Source organism: Piliocolobus tephrosceles, chromosome 18 (genome assembly GCF_002776525.5).
Source record: "Piliocolobus tephrosceles isolate RC106 chromosome 18, ASM277652v3, whole genome shotgun sequence".
Classification (NCBI taxonomy): Eukaryota; Metazoa; Chordata; class Mammalia; order Primates; family Cercopithecidae; genus Piliocolobus; species Piliocolobus tephrosceles.
In genome coordinates this window covers 71,258,607-71,283,894 of record NC_045451.1, presented here as the reverse complement: position 1 = coordinate 71,283,894, position 25,288 = coordinate 71,258,607, and the positions used below count along the sequence as shown (strand labels likewise).

Genomic DNA, 25,288 nt, shown 5'->3' with positions numbered 1-25,288 from the left:
TTTTTTTTTGAGACGGAGTCTCGCTCTGTCTCCCAGGCTGGACTGCGGTGGCCGGATCTCAGCTCACTGCAAGCTCCGCCTCCTGGGTTTACACCATTCTCCTGCCTCAGCCTCCCGAGTAGCTGGGACTACAGGCACCCGCCACCTCGCCCGGCTAGTTTTTTGTGTTTTTTTAGTAGAGACGGAGTTTCACCATGTTAGCCAGGATGGTCTCGATCTCCTGACCTCGTGATCCGCCCGCCTCGGCCTCCCAAAGTGCTGGGATTACAGGCTTGAGCCACCGCGCCCGGCCTCATTATACGCTTCTTAAAGAAAGTATTCACTCACGAAAAGTTTTAATTAATGAAAAAAGTATTTAAAATATCCTGGCCGGACGCAGTGGCTCATGCCTGTAATCCCAGCACTTTGGGAGGCCGAGGAGGGTGGATCACCTGAGGTCAGGAGTTCAAGACCAGCCTGGCCAACATGGTGAAAACCTCCTCTCTACTAAAAATACAGAAATTAGCTGAGTGTGGTGCTGGACACTTGTAATCCCAGCTACTCGGGAGGCTGAAGCAGGATAATCGCTTGAACCCGGGAGGCGGAGGTGGCAGTGAGCCGAGATCGCACACCTGCACTGCAGCCTGAGTGACAGAGCAAGGCTCGTCTCAAAAACATAAAAATTTAAAAATTTAAAATGTCCTATTTCCTGCCATGCACGACAAGTCCTTCAAGATTTTCCTTAAATAATGTTTTTAAATTGGCCCTGCCCTTTAGTTTACATTTGTGAATACAGTTCTGTGGTTGCTCTCCTGTTATTTGGTTGCATTTGGTGTGGATGTGGGAGTTTGGAAAGGCTCTCAGTGGAACTCCAATGCAGTCTGAGCAGCCTTGGGAGGATTACAGGTGCTGAAAAGGCCTTTTATCTTTTCCTCTTACCCTCACTCACTCTTTCTGCAATATTTCAATCGTTAAGTAGTCACTTAAGGCACAACAGAAGCTGGGCATGGTGGCAAATGCCTGTGGTCCCAGCTGCTCAGGAGGCTGAGGTGGGAGGATCTCTTGAGCCCAGGAGTTCAAGGCTGCCATGAGCTATCATTGTGCCACACACTGCAGCCTAGGCAACAGAGAGAGACCCTGTCTCAAAAATAAAAAGACACAAGAGAATTGTATGTTCAACTCACAGTGCTTTAGGAGTGGGAAGAATATACCAGGAAAATGCTAGCAACTGGAATTTCTAAAGCAGTTCTTAATAATATTAAAATTCATACACCGCTGCATTTGAAGTTGTTGTGGAACATGCATTCTATCATCCTTTCTCAGTATTTCAGTATTTATGGACAAAGACTGGCCTTGGAGAACACCACAGTTCTGCTCAGTGTCACATTAGAAATTTATCTGTTGTAAAAAAAAAAAAAAAAAAGGAACAAGTTATTCCCGCATCACCATAGTGATATAGTTAATAATTTGATTTAAAATAGAATATGCGAAAATAAATCATGGGAAAAGAAATGGCGTGAACTTGACAATAGGCAGATCGGAATTCAGATTCTGCCCCCACCCCCCGACCACTGTGTGAGACTTTGGGCAAATTACTTTTATGGGAAAATTAACAGGATCTATTCTCATACAGTTGTGGGGTTAAATAAGTAGATATCCAAAGTCCTCAAAATAGTGCCTGGCACTTCGTGAGCACTAGGTAAGTGTTATCTCTTGCTAGAATGTGACTGATAAAGAAACTGACACCCAGAGAGGTGCCTGCGATCACAGTTTCCCAGGAACAGATGAGACCACAGCCAAAATCTGCTATTTCTTTTAGATTTATTCTTTCAAATGACAGAAAGCCACAGATAAAAACTGCCTTGTGAGCGAGGCCCCAGGGCCTCAGGCCAAGAGTCTCTTCCAGGCTTGTCAGGAATAAAACACCTTTAGCCAAAGCCTCTGTTCCAGCTTGCTGAACCCTGGACCTGACAGAATTACAGAAACCAGTTCCCCCTTGAGGCCTCACTATCCTAGGCTCATTGTAACTTCTCCAGTTTAGCTTGTTTCACCCATTTTAATACATATGGGAGGCCGGGCGCGGTGGCTCAAGCCTGTAATCCCAGCACTTTGGGAGGCCGAGACGGGCGGATCACAAGGTGAGGAGATCGAGACCACCCTGGCTAATACGGTGAAACCCCGTCTCTACTAAAGAATAAAAAAAAAAAAAAAACTAGCCGGGCGACGAGGCAGGCGCCTGTAGTCCCAGCTACTTGGGAGGTGAAGGCAGGAGAATGGTGTAAACCTGGGAGGCGGAGCTTGCAGTGAGCTGAGATCCGGCCACTGCACTCCAGCCTGGGCGACAGAGCCAGACTCCGTCTCAAAAAAAAAAAAAAAAAAAAAAAATACATATGGGAATCATGTTGGAGCAATAACCTTTGCATCCTAATAACTATCTTGATTTTCCTCTAGGGTCAGATTCTGGGATTGAGGGATGAGGGATTTCAAAAACAAGTGACATTTCAGTAAATCTGTTAGACCAACGTAGGACTGCCAAATTTTTTTACTTTGCCAAATAAGATGTTAGAAAAAATACAAGCTGCTTCCATCTCCCATTACCGTCACTTCATAAAATAAAGGACATTTCGAAATCAGGCCAATAACAGGACGTGACTCAGAGTGCAGTCCTCGGACCACGGACCACGAGACTCGTGTGTATTGTTCAGCCCACTAGGTTTTGAATTCTCCGGGGAATGTGTCTTATTCATATTTAAATGCCCAGCTCGTAGGTGGGTGTTCTTGTATAAAGTCAATGGTCAGTCAATGGGTGCGGTAGCTCACGCCTGTAATCCCAGCACTTTGGGAGGCCGAGGTGGGTGGATCACTTGAGGTCAGGAATTTGAGACCAACCTGACAAACATGGTGAAACCCCATCTCTACTAAAAATACAAAAATTAGCTGGGCATGGTGGTGCACACCTGTAATTCCAGCTACTCAGGAGGCTGAGGCAGGAGAATCACTTGAACCTAGGAGGCAGAGATTGCAGTGAGCTGAAGTCACTGCACTCCAGCCTGGGCAGAAGAGCAAGACTCTGTCTCAAAAAATAAATACGTAAAGTCAGCGCTCAGTCGGTGCTGTCTGAAATACATGAGTTGGCCAAAGAAGAGCTGGTATTTGATGTGTTTTTGACAGAAAAAGCCAACCCTTGACTCCTTGACGGGTCCACACTCACTCGCCTTTCCCCATGCTGCAATTGCCACTACTCCTGCGTGTTTTCCATTTTCGTTATACCTGAATTGCTCTTGGGAAAGCTCTGACTTAAATCTTGGTGTGACACTAAGTCACTGTGTTACCTTGCTCAACAGAATTGCATCTTTCTTTCTTTCTTTCTTTCTTTTTGAGACGGAGTTTCGCTCTTGTTGCCCAGGCTGGAGTTCAATGGCACAATCTGGGCTCACTGCAACCTCCACCTCCCGGGTTCAAGCGATTCTCCTGCCTCAGCCTGAGAATTGCATCTTGAACCCTAGTGCTTATGAAGAAGGTAATAATTCTAAGACCTCTTAAAGTCATTTCTTCCGTGGCAGGAGCCATGGGACTCTTCTGGGCTTCTCAGTGATGCTGAAATTGTTAGGGCCTCAGGAGGCCAAGCTGCCAATGAAGAGAATCCAGGAGTTCCTCCAAAGGTTCAACATTGAAATACCCAGCAATTCCACTCCTAGGTGTAAACTCAAGAGAATTAAAAACATACCTCCACACAAAAACTGGTAGATGGATGTTCATAGCAATATTTGTCATCATAACTAAAAGGTGAAAACAACCCAAATGTTCATCAAATGAAGAATGTATAGACAAAATGTGATTGTAGCCACACAGTGGAATATTACTCGGCAATGAAAAGGAATAAAGTACTGACACATGCTACAGCATGGATGAACCTTGAAAACATCACACTAAGTGAAAGAAATAAGACACAAAAAAGACATATTATATGATTACATGTGTGTGAAATGACCAGAATAGGTAAATCTACAGAGACAGAAGTCAAGTAGTGGTTTCTGGGGGCTGGGGAGAGGGGGGACTTAAGAGTGACTGCTAATGGATGGACGGTTTCTCTTTGGGATAATGAGTAAGTTCTGGAATTGGATAGTGGTGATGATTGCACAGTTTTGTGAATATACTGAAACCACAGAATTGCATACATCAAAATGGTGAGTTTTGTCTTATTTGAAATTATATGTTATGTAAATTCTATCTTGATTAAGAAAAAAAATGACGAGGGAGGGAAGAATCCAGGGCAGGAAAAGCAATGGGAGCTCGGTGGTCAGGCCTGGCCATGGGCACGGTCTAGTGGAGGACTCATGTGAAGACAGAGATGCTGCCTCATCCTTCAGGCCTCCTTGGTGAGTCAGGGGTCCTCTTCTGAAGTACAGGTTAAGGTCTGAATATGGGTTTATAAGGCCTGCTTCTTCACACTTGGCCCACCAAAAACACGTGACCCCACACACTCTCTCCAAGCCTGCAAATGTGTGTGCGGATAAGGACCTCCAAAACTGTAAAGCACCCATGGCATAAAAAGTCTAAGGCTGTGAAGATCTGTGTTGTGCTGCTTGGCATGCAAGGAATGGAAACTTAAGTGACTTCAAGAAAAGGGGTTTTTCTTTCCTGAGGATCTGGAAGCTGGTGTTGAGCCAGAGGCCCTGTGGGGTAAAGTATTCTGTTCTTGCCTTCAGGCGTTTCAACTTTGTCATCCCTGTTTACTCCGCTCGTACCTTGTCCACTGCGTAACGTGCAGGCAAATTCCAGAGGGAGCAGGGGAGATGGGTTTTGCTAAGGCCAGGCCAATTCCTACCTAGCCTTGTCCCCTCGAACAGGCCCACTGGCCAGTTGCTGGGGCTCACTTGACCCAGTCGGTGGCCATTTGTGTGTCCCTGAGCAGGTGCTGTGGTGAGGCAGAGCCAGCCAGGTGGCACTGACCAGCTGCAGGACTGATGTGATATGAGAATAATTATTATCACTGAGCTTTAAATACTGTGTTTTCTGTGAAAATGAGAGTCCTTGAAGCATTGAGCAAGCTGTGCAAATTACCAGTGATTATATTTTATACTGAATTTCCCAGTTCCTACTGTGAAAATTTAAAAACAACCTCCACTGAATTATCCCTCAAAATGCATTTCCTCTAAGTCCTAATACTAAGTGATTATGTAACCATGGAAACGGTTATTTTGGGAGAAAGAAAATCAGAGAGAATTGGATCTTTAGCATAGCTTTATAAAATCGGACTTTGCTTAATGGAACTTCAAACTCCACAGCTCACGGAGTAGGTTCTTAGGCTCAGTGCGACACAGGATAAGCTCCTTTAGGGCTACATCCATTTCAATCATTGGTTTTTGAATTTTCTAAGAAGAGACACCATCCCAGAAAAAAAGAAAAGAGCAGCAAAAAAAGTCAGGTGATTGTTCTGATGCAGTCCCAGATCTGTTTTCTGTCACCTTTCAGGAGTTTTCTTGACCCCACTGGCCTCTTTGGCACTGATTTGATCCTATGACTGTCAAGTCCTAAAATACTCAGCTTTCAGGACAATCTGGAAATCATTAGCACAAATGAAGTTTCAACTTCAAAGTTAAGTTTTTGCAAATAATGAAAGGAACTGGCCGGGCGCGGTGACTCACACCTGTAATCCCAGCACTTTGGGAGGCCGAGGCGGGCAAATCACCTGAGGTCAGAAGTCTGAGACCAGCCTGGCCAACAGGTGAAACCCCATCTCTACTAAAATTCCAAAAATTAGCCGGGCGTGGTGGTACATGCGCCTTTAATCCCAGCTACTCGGGAGGCTGAGGCAGGAGAATCGCTTGAACCTGGGAGGTGGAGGTTTCAGTGCGCCAGTGGCGTTTCAGACCACGCCACTGCACTGCAGCCTGGGTGACTAGAGTGAAACTCCATCTCAAAATAAATAAATAAATAAATAAATAAATAAATAAATAAAAATTTTTAAAAATAAGATGAAAGGAACTATAATTTAAAATATGCACATTACTGTGTATACTGTTGAACCTATTAAATATACAGCAGCCGCCTGGATGTTTATACACGTTCTTCTTACCTCTCATTTTGATCTCTATCTCTAGCCAAATTTATTTTCAGATTTTTTTTTGAGTCATTCGGTCACCCAGGCTGGATTGCAGTGGTGTGATCTCCACTCACTGCAACTTCAGCCTCCTGGGTTCAGGAGATTCTCCCACCTCAGCCTCCCTAGTAGCTGGGATTACAGGGGCCTGCCACTACTCCTGGCTAATTTTTGTATTTTTAGTAGAGATGAGGTTTTACCATATTGACCAGGCTGGTCTCGAACTCCTGACCCAAATGATCTGCCCACCGTGGCCTCCCAAAGTGCTGGTGTTGCAGGCATGAGCCACTGCACCCGGCCTCTCAGATTTGTTTCCTAGAGCTACAAAATTGGAAATGTTCCTGCTTATGGGCACTACAATAACATTTACTTTAGTCATGAAAAATAAATGTAGCAGCAAGGATTAGCAGGTAGACCAGATGTCTCTGTGTGTGGCCATCAGGCCCTGTTACCTGCTTCTTCCGCTCTCCTTTGGGAACCCTTGCCCTGAGGCATCCAGAAGAAAAATATTAGTGGGATTATCACAACTGTTTTTGTGTGTAAAGACTGTTTTTAAAAATCTCAGAAAATCTACTTTCTTGAGTAGAGAACTGCAGTGGCTTCCCATTCCTTATCTAACATAACCCTCAGACTTCCTATACAGAAAGGATGGCTGGAACAGGATGGGGCTCAGGGCCTGGCCTCTGCCCAGCATGTACCTACATCACAGCAATCTCTGATGACATTCGCCATTCACCGTACATAGTCCTAGATTCATGGCATGAAAATCAGGGCCTTCAAGCTATAAAATAAAAATCACATTTTGGATGCCTTAGAGGTGGATTTTTCAGTATTTCTTAGAAATGGAATGCTTTGTCACACGGAACTGTATGGAATGCCAGTAGCAAAGAGGGCAAAGGCGAGTCCCCTGGCTTAGCAGGCAGTGAGGAGCCCGAGCCCTTGTATTCACTTCTGGCTGCTGCTCTGTGGCCCTCTGTTGCCTCCAAATGTGAGGCTCCACAGGGTGCAGTTTAAAAACTGGTGCCAGTTCTCACGGCCAGGCGCGGTGGCTCAAGCCTGTAATCCCAGCACTTTGGGAGGCCCAGACGGGCGGATCACGAGGTCAGGAGATTGAGACCATCCTGGCTAACACGGTGAAACCCCGTCTCTACTAAAAAATACAAAAAACTAGCCGGGCGAGGTGGTGGGCGCCTGTAGTCCCAGCTACTCGGGAGGCTGAGGCAGGAGAATGGCGTGAACCCTGGAGGCGGAGCTTGCAGTGAGCTGAGATCCGGCCACTGCACTCCAGCCTGGGCGACAGAGCGAGACTCTGTCTTAAAAAAAAAAAAAAAAAACTGATGCCAGTTCTCAAAATTCCTACCAGCAGAACCAAATGCAATTTATAGCCAATGCCAAAGCAAAGTAGTATTTTATTAAAATAAATACATGAAACCAAGTGAAAATTTAATAAAATCAAATTTAGTTTACATATTCACATTTGTAATGTTTACTTATTATAAACAAACCGGAAGATCTCTACAGCTATGTTGGTAAGAACAAAATTGGAATTCAGTGGTCTTAGATGACGGTTGAGTTTTTCGCTAGACTCAACATCCAGCTTACTCCTGCTGGGGAGGGGCGTGTGGGAACATCCTGACATATGCAAATAAGTTGTTGCAAATGGTAGCAAAAATGGGGTCTTTTGTTAAGGTTGCCTTGTAATCACAAGAAACATTTAAAGTTAAATGATGTAGAAATGTGAAAAGGAGAATCATAAGAAATTTTCTTCTGGCTGGGCACAGTGGCTCACGCCTGTAATTCCAGCACTTTGGAAGGCCAAGGTGGGAGGATCACTTGAGCCCAGGAGTTTGAGACCAGCCTGGGTCTCTACTGTCTACAAAAAAAAAAAAAAAAAAAATTCCCCCCAAAATTAGCAGTGGGATGGTGTGTACCTATAGTCCCAGCTACTTGGGTGGCTGAGACAGGAGGATTCCTTGAGCCTTGGAGTTTGAGGCTACAGTGAGCCAAGACCGTGCCACTGTACTCCAGCCAGGACAACAGAGTGAGACCCTGTCTCAAAAAACAAAGAAAGAAATTTTCTTCCAAGTTGAATTCTTAACAGGCTCTAACAGCTCTTCACATTCTTTAACACAAATGTGACATCTGATAAACGTTATATTGATAGCGTCGTTATGGGTCACGTTGTCCCCTGTGAGAACGTGACAGTTGCTGTGTGAGGAGAGCTTGGGCCCTGCAGGTGAGCCCCAGCTCAAGTGGCCTTGGGTGAAGCAGGGTGTGCATCCTCTGTGCCTCTTAGGGACTCGCTTCTCCCATTAGACTACTCAACAGGTGCTACATTGTCTACAAAAATGACCAGAACCTCCTTCCAAGCAACACCTTTGAAAGAAGTTGAAAATACGTGCATAATATTTTTATAGGAATTTGAGCTACACAGATAGATGCATCTTTTCAAACCTCAGCAGATATACACTTAAGATTTGTGTTTCGCCGTGCGCAGTGGCTCACACCTGTAATCCCAGCACTTTGGGAGGCCGAGGCGGGTGGATCACCTGAGGTCGGGAGTTCGAGACCAGCCTGACCAACATGGAGAAACCCCGTTTCTACTAAAAATACAGAAATTAGCTGGGCCTGGTGGCACATGCCTATAATCCCAGCTACCAGGGAGGCTGAGGCAGGAGAATTGCTTGAACCTGGGAGGCAGAGGTTGCGGTGAGCCGAGATCGTGACATTGCACTCCAGCCTGGGCAACAAGAGTGAAACTCTGCGTCAAAAAAAAAAAAAAAACAGATTTGTGTTTCATTGGACATACATTTTACATTGAAAGAAAAAACCGTGAACAAATATTGATTCTTAGATAACAATCTGGCCACAGTATTTCCGAGGGAGTGGGCTACTGTCTTCCTTATTTTTGAAGTACATCAAAAATAAGATGGGTTGAGGAATGGATAAATGGATAGATCTATGATTTTTTTTAAAGTACAGTAAGATGAAGCTGGGCACAGTGGCGTGTGCCTGTAATTTCAGCTACTCAGGAGGCTGAGGCAGGAGGATCACTTGAGCCTAGGAGTTTGAGGCCAGCCTGGGCAATGTAGCAAGAACCTGTCTCTAAAAAGAAAAAAAAAAAAAAAAAAACAAATGCCTAAAAGTAGAGTAAAACGAGAATGTCAGAATCTAAATAGTAGGTATTCAAGTATTCACTACAAAATTATTTCTAATATATTTTATGTTTGAAATTTTTAATAATAAAATGTAGAGGGAATAAAGAAAAATACGGCTGGGCACGGTGGCTGAAGCCTGTAATCCCAGCACTTTGGGAGGCCGAGACGGGCGGATCACAAGGTCAGGAGATCGAGACCATCCTGACTATCACGGTGAAACCCCGTCTCTACTAAACGATACCAAAAACTAGCCGGGCGAGGTGGCGGGCGCCTGTAGTCCCAGCTACTTGGGAGGCTGAGGCAGGAGAATGGTGTGAACCCAGGAGGCGGAGCTTGCAGTGAGCCGAGATCCAGCCACTGCACTCCAGCCTGGGCGAGAGAGCGAGACTCCGTCTAAAAAAAAAAAAAGAAAGAAAGAAAAATACGTAAAGCTGTGATCAGAAGCTTACAGAATAATGTTACATAGTAGCACAGGTTAATAAATCAACACTACCCTACAAATGACAGTGTGAAATGTAAGACACTTGTGTGTGTGTGAGGTTTTATCACAATACTTTTGTTTGCTGAATTCTTTGAAACACTTCCAAGGAATCCAGGGGACTTGGAAAAGCACTAAGTACTGTACTACTATTAACAAAGGCACAGTTTCAGAATTATTAAGAGGTGTGTCCCACCAGGCAGGTGGCTCACATCTGTAATCCCAGCACGTCGGGAGGCCAAGGCAGGAGTACCGCTTGAGCCCAAGAGTTTGAGACCAGCCTGGGCAACATGTTGAGACCTCGTCTCTACAAATAATTTTTTAAAATTTAGCTGGGCGTAGGGCCACACCCATGTAGTCCCAGCTACTCCAGAGCCTGAGATGGGAGGATCACTTTAGCCCAGGAGTCGAGGCTGCAGTGAGCACTGATCATGCCGCTGCACTCCAGCTTAAGTGACAGGGTGAGGCCTTGTCGCAGAAAATAATAATAGGCTGGGTGCAGTGGCTTACGCCTATAATCCCAGCACTTTGGGAGGCCAAGGCGGACAGATCATCTGAGGTTGGGAGGTCGCAACCAGCCTGACCAACATAGAGAAACTCTGACTCTGTGAAAAATACAAAATTAGCCGGGCATGGTGGTGCATGCCTGTAATCCCAGCTACTCAGGAAGCTGAGACAGGAGAATCACTTGAACCTGGGAGGCGGAGGTCATGGTGAGCCAAGATCACACCATTGCACTTCAGCCTGGGCAACAAGAGTGAAACTCTAAAAATAATAATAATAATAAAATAATAATAAAGAGGTGTGTGCTCTGTATTGCTTAGTACCCAAGTGTGGCTGTAAGACAGCTCATATTTATTGAAGCTTGCCATGTAGAGGCACATTTTATGCACATTAGATGAGCTAACATAGTAATCCTCACACTAACCCAATGAGTTCATTATCTTCATTTTGCAGATGAGGAAGTAAAGGCACATAAGATTACACAAGACTACACAATACTAACTATTACTTGATTGATCCAGGATCTCAAATTTTAAACCTAAAGATTATAAGAGACTACTTTAGATGAAAAGTTCACCAAGCATTCTGTGAACATCAGATAGATGCATGCTAGACACTGCCAGTCACTGAATGACAAAGATGGATGAGGCATGGACCTATGCATTTGAAGAAGGAGATTGCCACAGGGACATCCTTTTTCTCAGATTCTGAAGGAACTCTCATCAACTTCCCATCTCCATCCACTTCATATCTTGAACCTAGTTATCAAATGAAAGCCAGAATGACTTTTTTTTGAGACAGAGTCTCGCTCTGTCACCCAGGCTGGAGTGCAGTGGCGCTATCTCGGCTCACTGCATCCTCCGCCTCCCGGGTTCAAGCTATTCTCCTGCCTCAGCCTCCCGAGTCACTGGGATTACAGGCACATGCCAGCACACCCAGCTCATTTTTGTATTTTTAGTAGTGCTGGAGCTTCACCATGTTAGGCAGGCTGGTCTCGAACTCCTGGCCCACCTCGGCCTCTCAAAGTGCTGGGATTACAGGCATGAGCCACCACACGCAGTCCAAGATGGCTTTTTATGTACATATAGAGGTCCTTATGGTTCAAGAAAGTGAAAAGACAGCTCACAGAAAGGGAAGAGTATTTATAAATCATGCATCTGATAAAGGACTTGTATCTAGAATCATAAAGAACTCTTACAACTCAGTAATAACATAAGTAAGCCAATTTTTATTTATTTATTTATTTATTTATTTATTTATTTTTTTTTTTTTTTTGAGACGGAGTCTTGCTCTGTCGCCCGAGCTGGAGTGCAGTGGCCAGATCTCAGCTCACTGCAAGCTCCGCCTCCCGGGTTTACACCATTCTCCTGCCTCAGCCTCCGGAGTAGCTGGGACTACAGGCGCCCGCCACCTCGCCCGGCTAGTTTTTTTTTTTTGTATTTTTAGTAGAGACGGGGTTTCACCGTGTTAGCCAGGATGGTCTCGATCTCCTGACCTCGTGATCCGCCCGTCTCGGCCTCCCAAAGTGCTGGGATTACAGGCTTGAGCCACCGCGCCCGGCCACAAGCCAATTTTTAAATCAGCAAAGGATCTAAATAGACATCTCCCAAGTAAGATAGATGAATGGCTAATCAGCCACAAAAAGACACTCAACATCTTTAGCCATTAGGAAAATGCAAAGCAAAATCACAGCGACATTCCACTTCATAACCGTAGGATGGCTGTGCCCAAAAAGTGAGGTAAAACAAGTGTTGCTGAGGATGTGGAGAAATTGTGATCCTCTTATACTGCTGGTGGGAATGTAAAATAGTCCAGCTAGTTTGGAAAACCAACTGGTAGCTCTAAAAAAACGTTAAACACAGTTGCCCCATGGCCCACCAATTGCACTCCTAAGTGTACGTCCAAGAGAATTGAAAATGTACATCCACGCAAAAACTTCTAGACAAATACTCATAGCAGCATTATTCATAGTAATCAAAATGTTTACACAGACTGGGCATGGTGGCTCACACCTGTAATCCCAGCAGTTTGGAGGCCAAGCTGGGTGGATCACTTGAGCTCAGGAGTTTGAGACCAGCCTTGGCAACATGGTGAAATCCCTTCTCTACGAAAAAGTATCCAGGCATGGTGATGCACACTGGCAGTCCCAGCTACTTGGTTGGGGGGCCGAGGCGGGAGGATTGCTTGAGCCCAGGAGGTCGAGGCTTCAGTGAGCCAAGATTGCATCACTGCACTCCAGCCTGGGTAACAAAATGAGACCCTGTCTCAAAAAAAAAAAAAAGTGTAAACAACCTAAATGCCAATCAACCGATGAATGCATAAACAAACTGTGGCCTATTCACATAACAGAATGTTATTCAGTTACAAAAAGGAGTAAAGTCCTGATGCATGCTACAACATGGATGATCCTTGAAAACATTATGCTAAGTCAAAGCCGCCAGACACCGAAGACCACATATGGTATCATTTCATTTATATGAATTGTCCAGAATAGGTATATCTATAGAGACAGAGTAGATTCATGTTGCATGGAGCCAGGTGGACTTGGGGGATGAGGAATCGCTTTAATGGATACAGTGTTTCCTCTTGGAGTGATGAAAATGTTCTTTTTTTTTTTTTTAATTTTTATTTTTTGAGACGGAGTCTCGCTCTGCCGCCCAGGCTGGAGTGCAGTGGCCGGATCTCGACTCACTGCAAGCTCCGCCTCCCGGGTTTACGCCATTCTCCTGTCTCAGCCTCCTGAGTAGCTGGGACCACAGGCGCCCGCCACCTCGCCCGGCTAGTTTTTTGTATTTTTTAGTAGAGACGGGGTTTCACCGTGTTTGCCAGGATGGTCTCGATCTCCTGACCTCATGATCCGCCCCTCTCGGCCTTCCAAAGTGCTGGGATTACAGGCTTGAGCCACCGCGCCCGGCCGGAGTGATGAAAATGTTCTAAAAGGGATTGTGGAGATGGTTGCACAACTTTAAATATGCAACAAAAAAGTCATTGAATTGTGCACTTTAATCAAGACTCCCTGTTGCAACTGGCTTGTGAGAGCTTTACCTGGACACTTCAGTAAAATTAATTTGGGGACTGCTGATCATTCGAGTCTGCCTAATTTCAGGGCCTTCTGATTTAATACCAAGGGGGTGAGATGCATTATGTTTCATCCACGTGCCATGCATCGTGACAGTGTGGGGATGCTGCTGACAGGATGCGGTATGAGATCCATAGCATTTCAGATTGTGCATGTACTTACTTTGTCTTTTTTAAAATCAGTTTAAGAGAGGCAGAAGAAATGAAATCGAAAAGCAAAAAATACTGATTCAAAATGCAGTTCCCATACTGAAAATATGTCTTAAAAATCTCTTTTAAAAAACCATCTTTGTGGAAATTGGCAGGCAAGTTCTAAGTTGTTTCCATACGATTTGGAGTTGTTCTTCTCCATGCAGTGTCTGACACAGTAACATACAAATATGAGATGTTATAGCATATATCACTACTTCGTTCCTTTCAATAGTTGAACCACATGAATGAACAACTAAATCTAACCAAATTTTGTAAACTGTTTATTATGATGGGCTAGTGCACTTCTGTGCACCACTGACGTGAAATTATTATTTACCACTGTGCCTAGAACAATACCTATTATAAACATATAATAGGTGTTTCATAAACTTGTTACATTTATAAACATATAATAAGTGTTTCATAAACTTGTTACATGAATCGATTTTTGTGTTATCACTGTTCTTTTTCTGCTCTTTCTACTATTCATAGCCCAGTATTCTTATGTATACAAAATTAATTTTTGACTGGGTATGGTGGCTCACGCCTGTAATCCCAACACTTCAGGAGGCCAAGGCAGGAGGATCGCTTGAGCCCAAGAGTTTGAGAGCAGCCCGAGCATCTTGGCGAGACCTTGTCTCTACTAAAAGTAAAAAAAAAAGAAAAATTAGCTGGGCCATGGTGGTGTGCACCTGTGGTCCCAGCTCCTTGGGAAGGTGAAGTGGGAGGAGGAGTTCGAGGCTGCAATAAGCCATGATCAAGTCGCTGCACTCCAGCCTGGGTGGCAGAGCAAGACCTTGCCTCAAAAAAAAAAAAAAAAAAAATTATTTTTCTTTAAAGCTCAGATAGATGTAAGCATAATATGTCTTCATAGCAGCAGTATTCACAATTGGGCAAAAAGTGGAAATAAGCCAAGTGTCATCAGCTGACAAAGGGATACACAAAATGTGGTGTATCCCGACAATGGAATATGATTCAGCCAGAAAAAGGAATGAGGGGCTGGACGGTGCTACAGCACAGCCTCCTTTAGGGCAGAGGTGTTCTAGCTCAGAGAAAAGTGAAAGCTGTAACCACGCGTTGTGTAAGCACTTCCTTCGTCCCAGGGAACAATAATAATGTGTTCACAATATCAAGGAATGTAATTAAAGCTTTTCAAATGGAACTTGAGGTATAAGGAAGCTGCTCTTGGATAATTTCATATCAAAGCATTCAAAAAAGGAAGAAAGTAAAACCTTTCTTAGGGTAGTGCATGCATTAGCAGTTAGAATTAAATATCTTTATTTCACCAAACTCCCTTGATCACATAATAACTAGGATCCATGATATCAACAAAAGCGACCTTTGAACTATAGCATTATTCTATTATTATATTAACGGACTTAAGGAACTCTCCACACAAATAGAATTTCCATTTACTTACAGTTTTATTCATGTGACAACGATTAAGTGCATGGGATGCTCGTATTTCTCATTCTATTCGTATCTGTGAAAATGTAGTGTTCTGCATTATTTCTGTGAAGAAAGAATGAAAGATTCCTTATCCAGCTACTGAGGCAGGCAGTCATTGCTAAGAAAGAAACTCCTTTGCCATGACTTTCTGCCAAGATACATGCAGTGACTAAATATATCTTCTAAGATAGACAAGACTTAACGGATCATTTTGCCAAAAAAGGAAATGTTTTATTAACCTCAATTGAACATGTTTAATGACATCCCAGATCTCTTTTAAAATAGAGACTCAGCGGAGGTGAACACAAATGCAAAGGTCAGTTTCTCATTCCAGCTGTTCCTTTGAAACACATTGTGACCTGAGCAAATCTGTGTATTTGGTGTCTAGGGCACCCCCTCTGAGAAAGCTCTTTATCTAGGAGTCCTCAGACTTCCCCTCGGTACCGTTTGTTGACCACGTGCTTCTCATAGTTAGCTTTCTTCCCTGGAATGATCTACAGGGCACCTGGGCGGACCTATTCGGGAATGCTGCAGTGACAGATTCAGTCATGTACACAGTCACAGGCAGCTGCAGAGAAGAGGAGGCACCCGAGGCCTCCAGTGAGCAAGAGCCGTGTTGAATGCACTTTGTCCTTCTTTCTTTGATTTAGTTCACGTAAATGACATGGAGGAACTTGCTTTTTTTTTTTTTTTTTTTTTTGAGACACAGTCTCACTCTGTCACCTAGGCTGGAGTCAGTGCTACGATCACAACTCACTGCAGCCTGGACCTCCCAGGCTCAAGTGACCTCCCGCCTCAGCTACCTGAGTAGCCAGGATCACAGGTGTGCACCACGATGCCCAGCTAATTTTTTGTATTTTTAGTAGAGACGGGATTTCGCCATGTTGCCCAGGCTGGTCTTGAACTCCTGGACTCAAGCAATCTGCCCACCTTGGCCTCCCAAAGTATTGGGATTACAAGCATGAGCCACCGCACCCAGCCTTCATCAGCTTTCAATTCTCTTTTAACCCCTAAACTAATCTTAAAATACACTTTCTCCTACAAATATGTTAATATTTACTATGAAGTATTGTTTTTCGGATATTAGTCATGGCTACAATTTATTATACTTAGGGCAAGATTAATCATGATTATTTGAAGACAGCTTTGTGGTTCCTGGAAAAGATATACCTGCGAGGGCCGGGCGCAGTGGCTCACACCTGTAATCCCAACGCTTCGGGAGGCCGAGGCGGGCGGATCACCTGTGGTCAGGAGTTCAAGACCAGCCTGGCCAACATGGCGAAACCCCATCTCTACTAAAAATACAAAAATTAGCCAGGCGTGGTGATGCATGCCTGTAATCCCAGCTACTCGGGAGGCTGAGGCAGGAGAGTCGCTTGAAACTGGGAGGCAGAGGTTGCAGTGAGCCAAGATCATGCCACTGTACTTCAGCTTAGGCAACAGAGTAAGACTCTGTCTCAAAAAAAAAAAAAAAAAAAAAAAAAGAAAGAAAAAAAAAAGAAGAAAGAAAGAAATGCCTGCTAGAATTCCTCATTCATCAAATTTATGGGGGAAGATCTGTGAGCACCTCTGCTTCCCAATTGCAGGGATGCTTCCATGAGAAGAAATTCTGGGGAAAACAGAAACCTCTGCTTTATGGAATGTTACAAATGCATCAGGTTTGCATAGGGAATTACTTACCTATACCCCATACTGTTCATCCTGTAGCCTGAAACTCAGTAAATGTTTGTGGAATATAGGTATGAACTGGAAGATTGTAGCCCAACTCCATCAACTAACGAAAGAAAACATATGTTATATTTTAGTTCAGATTTTTTTTTTTTTTTTTTTTTTTTTTTGAGATGGAGTTTTGCTCTTGTCACCCAGGCTGGAGTGCAATGGTGCAATCTCCGCTCACCTCAACCTTCGTCTCCTGGGTTCAAACAATTCTGCCTCAGCCTCCCAAGTAGCTGGGATTACAGGCATGTGCCATCATGCCCGGCTAATTTTTTTTTTTTTAGTAGAGACGGTTTCTCCATGTTGGTCAGGCTGGTCTCAAACTCCCGACCTCAGGTGAGCCACCCGCCTCAGCCTCCCGAATTGCTGGGATTACAGGCGTGAGCCACCACGCTCAGCCTAGTTCAGATATATCTAATGACTTGGTTTAATGGTCCCCAGCCTTTTTGACACGAGGGACTGGTTTCATGGAAGACTGTTTTTACATGGACCGTGGTAGGGTGCATGGTTTCGAGATTATTCCAGTGCATTACATTTATTGTGCTCTTCTATTACCTGAGCTTGTTTTCCTGCAGCTAGATGGTCCCATCTGGGGGTGATGGGAGACAGTGACAGCTCATCAGGCATTCGATTCTCATAAGGAGCACACACCCTAGATCCCTCACATGCAAAGTTCACAATAGGGTTTGTGCTCCTATCAGAATCTAATGCCACCGCTGATATGACAGGCGGTGGAGCTCAAGCGGTAATGCGACTGATGGGGAACAGCTGTTAATACAGATGACGCTTTGCTTGTTGGCTGGCACTTACCTCCTGCTGTGTGGCCCGGTTCACACAGCACAAGAATGTGGCCTGGGGTTTGGGGACTTAGTTCAGATTCATTGTAAAGTTAGCACTTCTTTTAAAAACAGTCATCTTTGGCCTCCTTTTGACTGTTGACTATTTGAGTGTTGACTGTTTCACTGTTGAGTGACTTTAGGGTGTTGACTGTTTCAGAAGAAACTAAATGCTGTTATGGTACATTATGAAGATACAAAAGTGATAAGAAGTATTCTGCTTTGTTATAGGATTTTTCACATTCTAAAGAGGTGTTAAGGCCAGGCACAGGGGCTCCTGCATGTAATCTCAACATGTTGGGAGGTCAAGGTGAAAAGATCGCATGAGCCCAGGAGTTTGAGGCTACGGTGGACTGTGATTGTGCCACTGTCCTGCAGCTGAGCCACAGAGCAAGACCCTGTCACTAACAAGAAAAAAGGAAAAAAGGGGCTGGGCACGGTGGCTCACGCCTGTAGTCCAAGCACTTTGGGAAGCCAAGGTGGGTGGATCAGCTGAGGTCAGGAGTTCAAGACCAGCCTGACCAATATGGTTTCACCTACTAAAAATACAAAATTATTTAAAAATTTTTACTACTAAAAATACAAAAATTAGCCAGGAGTGGTGGTGCACACCTGTAATCCCAGCTACTCAGGATGCTGAGGCAGGAGAATCACTTGAACCGGGGAGGTGGAGGTTGCAGAGAGCTGAGATCGCACCACTGCACTCCAGCCTGCGTGACAGAGCAAGACTCTGTCTCAAAAATAAATAGATAAGAAGAAAAGAAAAAAAGGAAAGAAAGAGATATTAAAGATAAATTATTTCTAGTAGGACTCATCAAGTTAAGTTATATTTGATTTCTAATACCATTTTGCTTCCTAACTAAAGACACTAGCCTAAACTAACAAAATCGTTATGTTGCCAGGCATGGTGGCTCACACCTGTAATCCCAGCACTTTGGGAGGCCGAGGTGGGCGGATCAACTGAGGTCGGGAGTTCGAGACCAGCCTGACTAACATGGAGAAATCCCATCTCTACTAAAAATACAAAATTACCAGGGTGTGGTGGTGCATGCCTATAATCCCAGCTACTCGGGAGGCTGAGGCAGGAGAATCGCTTGAACCTGGGAGGCAGAGGTTTCAGTGAGCTGAGATTGTGCCATTGCACTCCAGCTTGGGCAACAGGAGTGAAACTCAATCTCAAAAAAAAAAAAACAAAAACAAATCTTTATGTATGTTTTGGCCAAAAAGTTTAATTGCAGTTATTCCTTGATGAAAATAAATGGCCAAGCTTAGCCTTCCATGGACACTAATGGCTAATGACTCCTTACTGTACATGAAGTGTGTGGGTCAGACTAGAATTGAAGAGATTTTAAATTGAAAGGTTCTCAGGGCCGGGCACAGTGGCTCATGCCTGTAATCCCAGCACTTTGAGAGGCCGAGGCAGGCGGATCACCTGAGCTCAGGAGTTTGAGGCCAGCCTGGCCAGCACGGTGAAACCCTGTCTCTACAAAAAATGCAAAAAAATTAGCTGGATGTGGTGGCGGGCGCCTGTTGCAGTGAAGCAAGATCGTACCACTGCACTCCAGCCTGGGCAACAGAGCAAGACTCCATCTCTAAATAAATAAATAAATAAATGGAAAGGTTCTCAGGATACATGGTTGCTGGAACCAGTGCTCTCCATTCTGTGGCCATGGCCATTTTAAATCACTTGTGCCTTAAACTTAATCTAATTGAGACATGATGCTAAGAAAAAGCTGGGTCTGAGGCAGATAAATCACAGCATCAATTAAGGGTAAGAGTGAGTCAGCTGCACACACATGTCCCCAGGAACAGCAATGAAGAAGAAAAATGCTTTTTCCCTCCACCACCGTCTACCAATACTCAATGCAAACTAGCCCTGGGAAAAGCTCCTGGCTTCTCACAATCTGTTCCCATCACGAACAGAAGGTGCTCCATGAGGAGGACGAGAGAAGATTTTAATGTGCAAGAAAATTAACTGGCCAATTTGTACATTCGCTATTTTCATTTTTTATTTCTTTATTTTTTAATTTTTAATCTTTTTTTTTTTTTGAGATGGAATTTTGCTCTTGTTGCCCAGGCTGGAGTGCAATGACGCAATCTCAGCTCACTGCAACCTCCGCCTCCAGAGTTCAAGCAGTTTTCCTGCCTCAGCCTCCCAAGTAGCTGGTACTACGGGACCCGCCACCACCGCCACACCCGGCTAATTTTTGTATTTTTAGTAGAGACAGGGTTTCACCATGTTGGCCAGGGTGATCTCGATCTCCTGACCTCATGATCCTCCCACCTCAGCCTCCCAAAGTGCTGGAATTACAGGTGTGAGCCACTGCGCCTGGCCTCGCTATTTTTAACTTATGGATCGTAAGCTTAATGTTCAGGTTAAAACATAAAAATTAAGTAAGAAGAACTGGCTTCCATATTCCTGCAGAGGTGGGATTTGTACCGTATTACGCCAGATGCAATCCTGTCCTTCTATCTTCAGGTTTGAAATAGTAAAATCATTTTCCATCCAGAAGCATGTTTTCAGAATAAAGTATGTTTCCCAGTAGTCAATCAGACAGCTGTGAGATATGGCAAAATGCTGTGTGCAGGAGAGTACACTTTTCTTGAAAATTAGAAAAAAAAAAGGCATAATAAAAACTGCTAACAAATAATAGGGACACAGATTGGAAAGAGGAATATATCGTGTGTTTCATAGACCTAACAATATTTCACGTTTGGTTCCCTGCCATACTGCTTGAGTTTGTACGTTAGTTTGTAGGAACCCGACCAAAGGAGTAGATTTTCTTCCTACAAAATTTTCTCCAACTAGAGGAGTCAGAGGGAAATGGGCCCAGTTGAGACAGAGGTACCTCATGCCACTCCAGGTGACAAAGTGACACCCTGAAGGAAAGGAAGGAAGGAAGGGAGAGAGGAGGGGGGCGGGGGGGCCAGTCAGCCTTCTCAGTTCTGCTGTGTCAGCTCTACATGGTCTTCACGATATTTGCAAACATCCATTACAAACTGCCAGGAAAACGCCACTTAAATAACACATTTTTTTCTCTTAGTAAGTCTTGTTTCAGGGATTTTTTTAAGTTAAGCAGTTTTGAGTGGCCCTCTCTGATGATCTGACCTGATGAGATATTATTACAGTTAGATCACAGGGCTTTATTTTTCCAGCTTTATAAATGAGGAAATTGAGGCCAGAAAAGAGAGACATCCTATACCATCCTTAGAAGGACAGGTGTGTTTAGATTTCATTTTCAGCTTGTCCAAGTGATAAGTTGTTCAGTGTAGAGAGGGAGAAGGAAAATCACTGTTGCTAAATGAGTGACTGCCAAATTCGATTAACACGGAAGTTAGGTTTCTCATAACAGTATTAACTCACCACATCACCAGGAGGAGTAATAAACCATGCATTTAAACTGCAGATGAGGCCAGTGCGGTGGCTCATGCCTGTAATCCCAGCACTTTGGGAGGCTGAAGTGGGCGGATCACCAGGTCAGGAGATCAAGACCATCCTGGCTAACACAGTGAAACCCCGGCTCTACCAGAAATACAAAAAATTAGCCGGGTATGGTGGCGGCACCTGTAGTCCCAGCTAGTTGGGAGGCTGAGGCAGGAGAATGGCGTGAACCCGGGAGGCAGAGGTTGCAGTGAGCCAAGATCACACCACTGCACTCCAGCCTGGGCAGCAGTGCCAGACTCCATCTCAATAAATAAATAAATAAATAAATAAACTGCAGATGGAGGAATGTGGAATTATGTTTACGTGCTGCTTTTCTATTTCCTTCTTTTTCTTATTTTTATTTTTAAATCTTGACATCATTTTAACATATATATATAGAGAGAGAGAGAGAGAGAGAGACAGGGTCTCACCCTGTCAGCCAGGCTGGAGTACAGTGGCATGATTATAGCTCATTGTAGCGTCGAACTCCTGGACACAGAGAGCCTCCCACCTCAGCGTCCCAAGTAGCTGGAACTACAGGCACATGCTACCATGTCCAGCTAAATTTTATTTTTTATTTTTTGTAGAGACGGGTTCTAGACATCTTGCCCAGGCTGTTGTTAACATATTTTGAGAGACAGTGACTGTTTTTGAGACAAGATCTTGCTCTGTCACCTCGAATGGAGTGCAGTGGTGTGATCGTAGTTCACTGCAGCCTCAAACTCCTGGGCTACCTCATCCTCTCAAAGTGTTGCGATTACAGGCGTCAGCCATCACACCCAGCCCCGGACAGTGACTTTGCAATTTCCCAAGGCTTGAGGAGTCTCAGCGTTTTTAATTCTAGCTGTGTTCCTAAATAAAAAGGTGATGTAGGGGAAAATATGTATACATACGTTTAATAAATAATATGTGTAATTAATATATATGTATGTAATATATGTTTTATATATACACATATATATAATGTATTCCTCAAAATGGTCACCAAGTGAATATGTATCCAATGCCATTTCCTTTGGCTGCATTCATATATTCCTACATTCAACAGAAATGTATTGGGTATATCTTGTTTTCCAGAGGTTGAATAGTACCAGGTATAGGTAGTCAACCAAAAGTCACCATGTCACATCTATGTAATAGGAAAGCCTGCTGCTAGGCAAATACAAATGTATGCAAAAAATGCAAATTTTGGTAAGTGAGGAGGAGCCCTTAGTTTGAGGTATAACATTTCAAAATCACAAGAAACATACCGATGAGAATCCAGAAATAGTTTAACACATGAGAAAGTTATTTTTCATATCTTTTATTTTCTCTTTTTTTATTTTTTGAGTGACTTCAGACTTAGCAAATGATTCTTTTCCAGTGAAGTAAAACTGAATGTCCTGCTTAACTATTTTGATTTTAACCACTTGTATTATTTCAAAGTAAGAAAAGAAATCAGCCGGATGTGCCAAATGATAACATATTTTTCTTCCCCATTTCATGATAAAAATAATTAAGACTCGCAGCTTTCTAGAAATGTCTGCACTGTAATCAAAAGTTTCTTTTTTTTCACTAAGAGAAAATCTGGCTATGGGACTTGTAAGGTTTCAGTGTTAATGTGGTAGTTGCGTAACAATTCCGGTCATTATGAACTGTATGTTCTGTTTTCACATCTGCATTGGCTCCAGAACGTCTTCAGGTACAACCAGCATGGTGTAGGACCAAAACCTCCTTTAATAATAATACCAAAATAATCTTCCTTTTGCTAGATACACAAAAAGAGAAAGCACACCAAGCTGAAACAGACTCTGAAGGTTGTCAACCTCAATGGGATATAAAGACTGGAAAAAACTTAGAGCCAGGATAGATGCAGATATAGATACCATGGTGGTCAGAGATAATTCTGCCGAATCCAACTCGAGTGACAAGGTAGATGGAGGTGCCAGTAGTAAATGGGAATGAGCAGATTTGGGGGAAAGGACTGAGTTCAGTCACTCTGAAGAGTTGCCAGTCTTGGACCACAAATCGCCCAGCACCAAGGAGACAGCCAGGCATATGGGTTTGAAGCTCAGAAGCAAATCTCTCCCTGGAAATGTGAACATGACAGCAGCTAGCTATGGATCCTATTGAACACCATGGAAATGGCTGGGGTGTTGATAAGAGAAAGAGGAGGGCATGGCTGGGGAACTGTCAGGGAGAGGAGAATAGCCTTCTCTTCAGAATTCTAGTCTGCCCTGGTCTCCCTGGGAAGATGGCTTCTGGAACTCCACCTATCCCTTCTCTCCAGCGCAGAAAGTAGAGGCGTCATCATTCAAGGAATGTGGCTTCAGGTGATCAGGTGATGGCAACTTCTTTTAGCAACTACACTTTTTTTTTTTTTTTTTTTTTTTTGAGAGGGAGTCTCTCTCTGTCACCCAGGCTGGAGTGCAGTGGCATGATCTCTGCTCACTGCAACCTCCATCTTTCCGGTTCAAGCGATTCTCCTGCCTCAGCCTCCCAAGTGGCTGGGATTACAGGCATGCGCCACCACACCCAGCTAATTTTTGTATTTTTAATAGAGACGGGCTTTCCCCATGTTGGCCAGGCTGGTCTTGAACCCCTGGTCTCAAGCAATCCACCCACCTCAGCCTCCCAATGTGCTGGGATTACATTCCTGGGCCACCATGCCCAGTCAGTATCCACACTTTATAAAGTTCATATTAACTGTGTAGTCAATGCAACTCTGTCTTCTCAAAAAAACAGCTGGAAATCATCTTCTTTCTTTAGGCTACATGATGGATCATTATTTTATTCTTACTAACTCATGTTTATTGGATTCCCCAGTGCCTTATTACTGGTCCAAATATATCCATGGAATCCGGTTTCTAACACTTACCTAATGTGTGGGTTCAGGCAAGTTTCTTAGCTCTCTGTGCTTCCCTTTCATTACCTGTGAACTGAAGACATTTATAGTATCTACTTCATAGGGTTTGCGAAGCTGAAATGAGTTTATTTATGTAAAGTGCCCAGAACAATGTCTGGTGCATAAGTACTTTATTAATGTTAATTGTCATTATTATCATCATCTGAGTCTCTCATGATTATATTCCAAACCATCTCACCTAGTCAGAATCTGTCATTAAGAAAACTATGGGCCGGGCACAGTAGCTCACGCCTGTAATCCCAGCACTTTGCAAGGCCCAGGTGGGCAGATCACCTGAGGTCAGGAGTTCGAGGCCAGCCTGGCCAACATAGTGAAACCCCAGCTGTACTAAAAATATAAAAATTAGCCGGTAGTGCTGGCATGTACCTGTAATCACAGCTACTTGGGAGGCTGAGGCAGGAGAATCGCTTGAATCCAGAAGGCAGAGGCTGCAGTGAGCCAAGATCATGCCACTGCACTTCAGCCTGAGTGACAGAGCAAGATTTCATCTCAAAAAAAGAAAAAAAAAAGAAAGAAAAAGAAAAGAAAAAAGAAAACTATGGAGCATGACATGGAAGCAAGACAAGAAACTTGTTTGCAAACTCCAAGAAAAACCAGGACCTAAAAGAAGGGAAGAGTGGAATGGAGGGTGAGCAGAGTAGGGGGCCTAAGCCCCCGTTTTTTTCCTTTTCTTTTGGTTGTGTATATTCCATTTCTAGAAAAGTTTCATTTGGAAAAAGGGTTCTACGGCTTTGAGTGGCAAAAAGAAACCATAGCTAAGCTGCTAACGAGGGTAACATCCTATCCCCTCTGAAATAAAATTAAATTTAGCAACACCTTCTGGATTCCGTGGCTGCTGTGTGCAGAGCACCTGCTGGGCTCCATGGAGAGGGAAAGGAATCAGTGTTGTCTGCATCCAAGTAGTTTATACTGTAACAGGTAACCTATACGCACAGACCCCTTGCCAGGCAATGTACCCTGTAGTATGGCCACACAGAGGAGGAGTCCTGGGGAGGCTCCATGGTGAAGGTGGCTTTTGAAGGATTGGCAGGGTGTCAATAGGCAGAGATGCATGGACAGTAAATCCAGGCAACAGGAACAGCATAGCCAAAGGACGGGGCGGCAGTCACATTCTCCCCGCTGGCCAAATGACACAAATAATGCTCAACTTCCATGCTGCGGTTTGCTCTGACGGGCGGGGGGGCGCGAAAGACAAGGGAGCCAGCGTGCTGCACAGCAGGTTTAGCCTCCACGCCCAGGGTTTGGAGAAAGAGTGAAAACGTCAGAGCTATGTCTTCAGAAGGTCTTGTGGTGTGAAACTGACTGGCAAGCTATCACAGAAAGCTAAGCGACGTGGTGGGCCGCTGGATTAAAATGATCTCTAAACAGAATTCGCTCTCAGGGTTCATTTTCAGCCTAGCTCATTAGGGCAGATCCGGTCTTCTTGCATTGTTATTGCTGTATCGGAGGAATCTTTCTAGAGAGAA

At 44.1% G+C, this 25,288-nt stretch overlaps 1 protein-coding gene across 2 annotated transcripts in view; it reads left to right on the top strand.

Annotated features, from left to right (window-relative positions):
- Nucleotides 1-25,288, top strand: part of GNAL (G protein subunit alpha L) — a 211,471-nt gene that overhangs the window by 151,958 nt on the left and 34,225 nt on the right. The gene's annotated exons all lie outside the window — the stretch shown is intronic.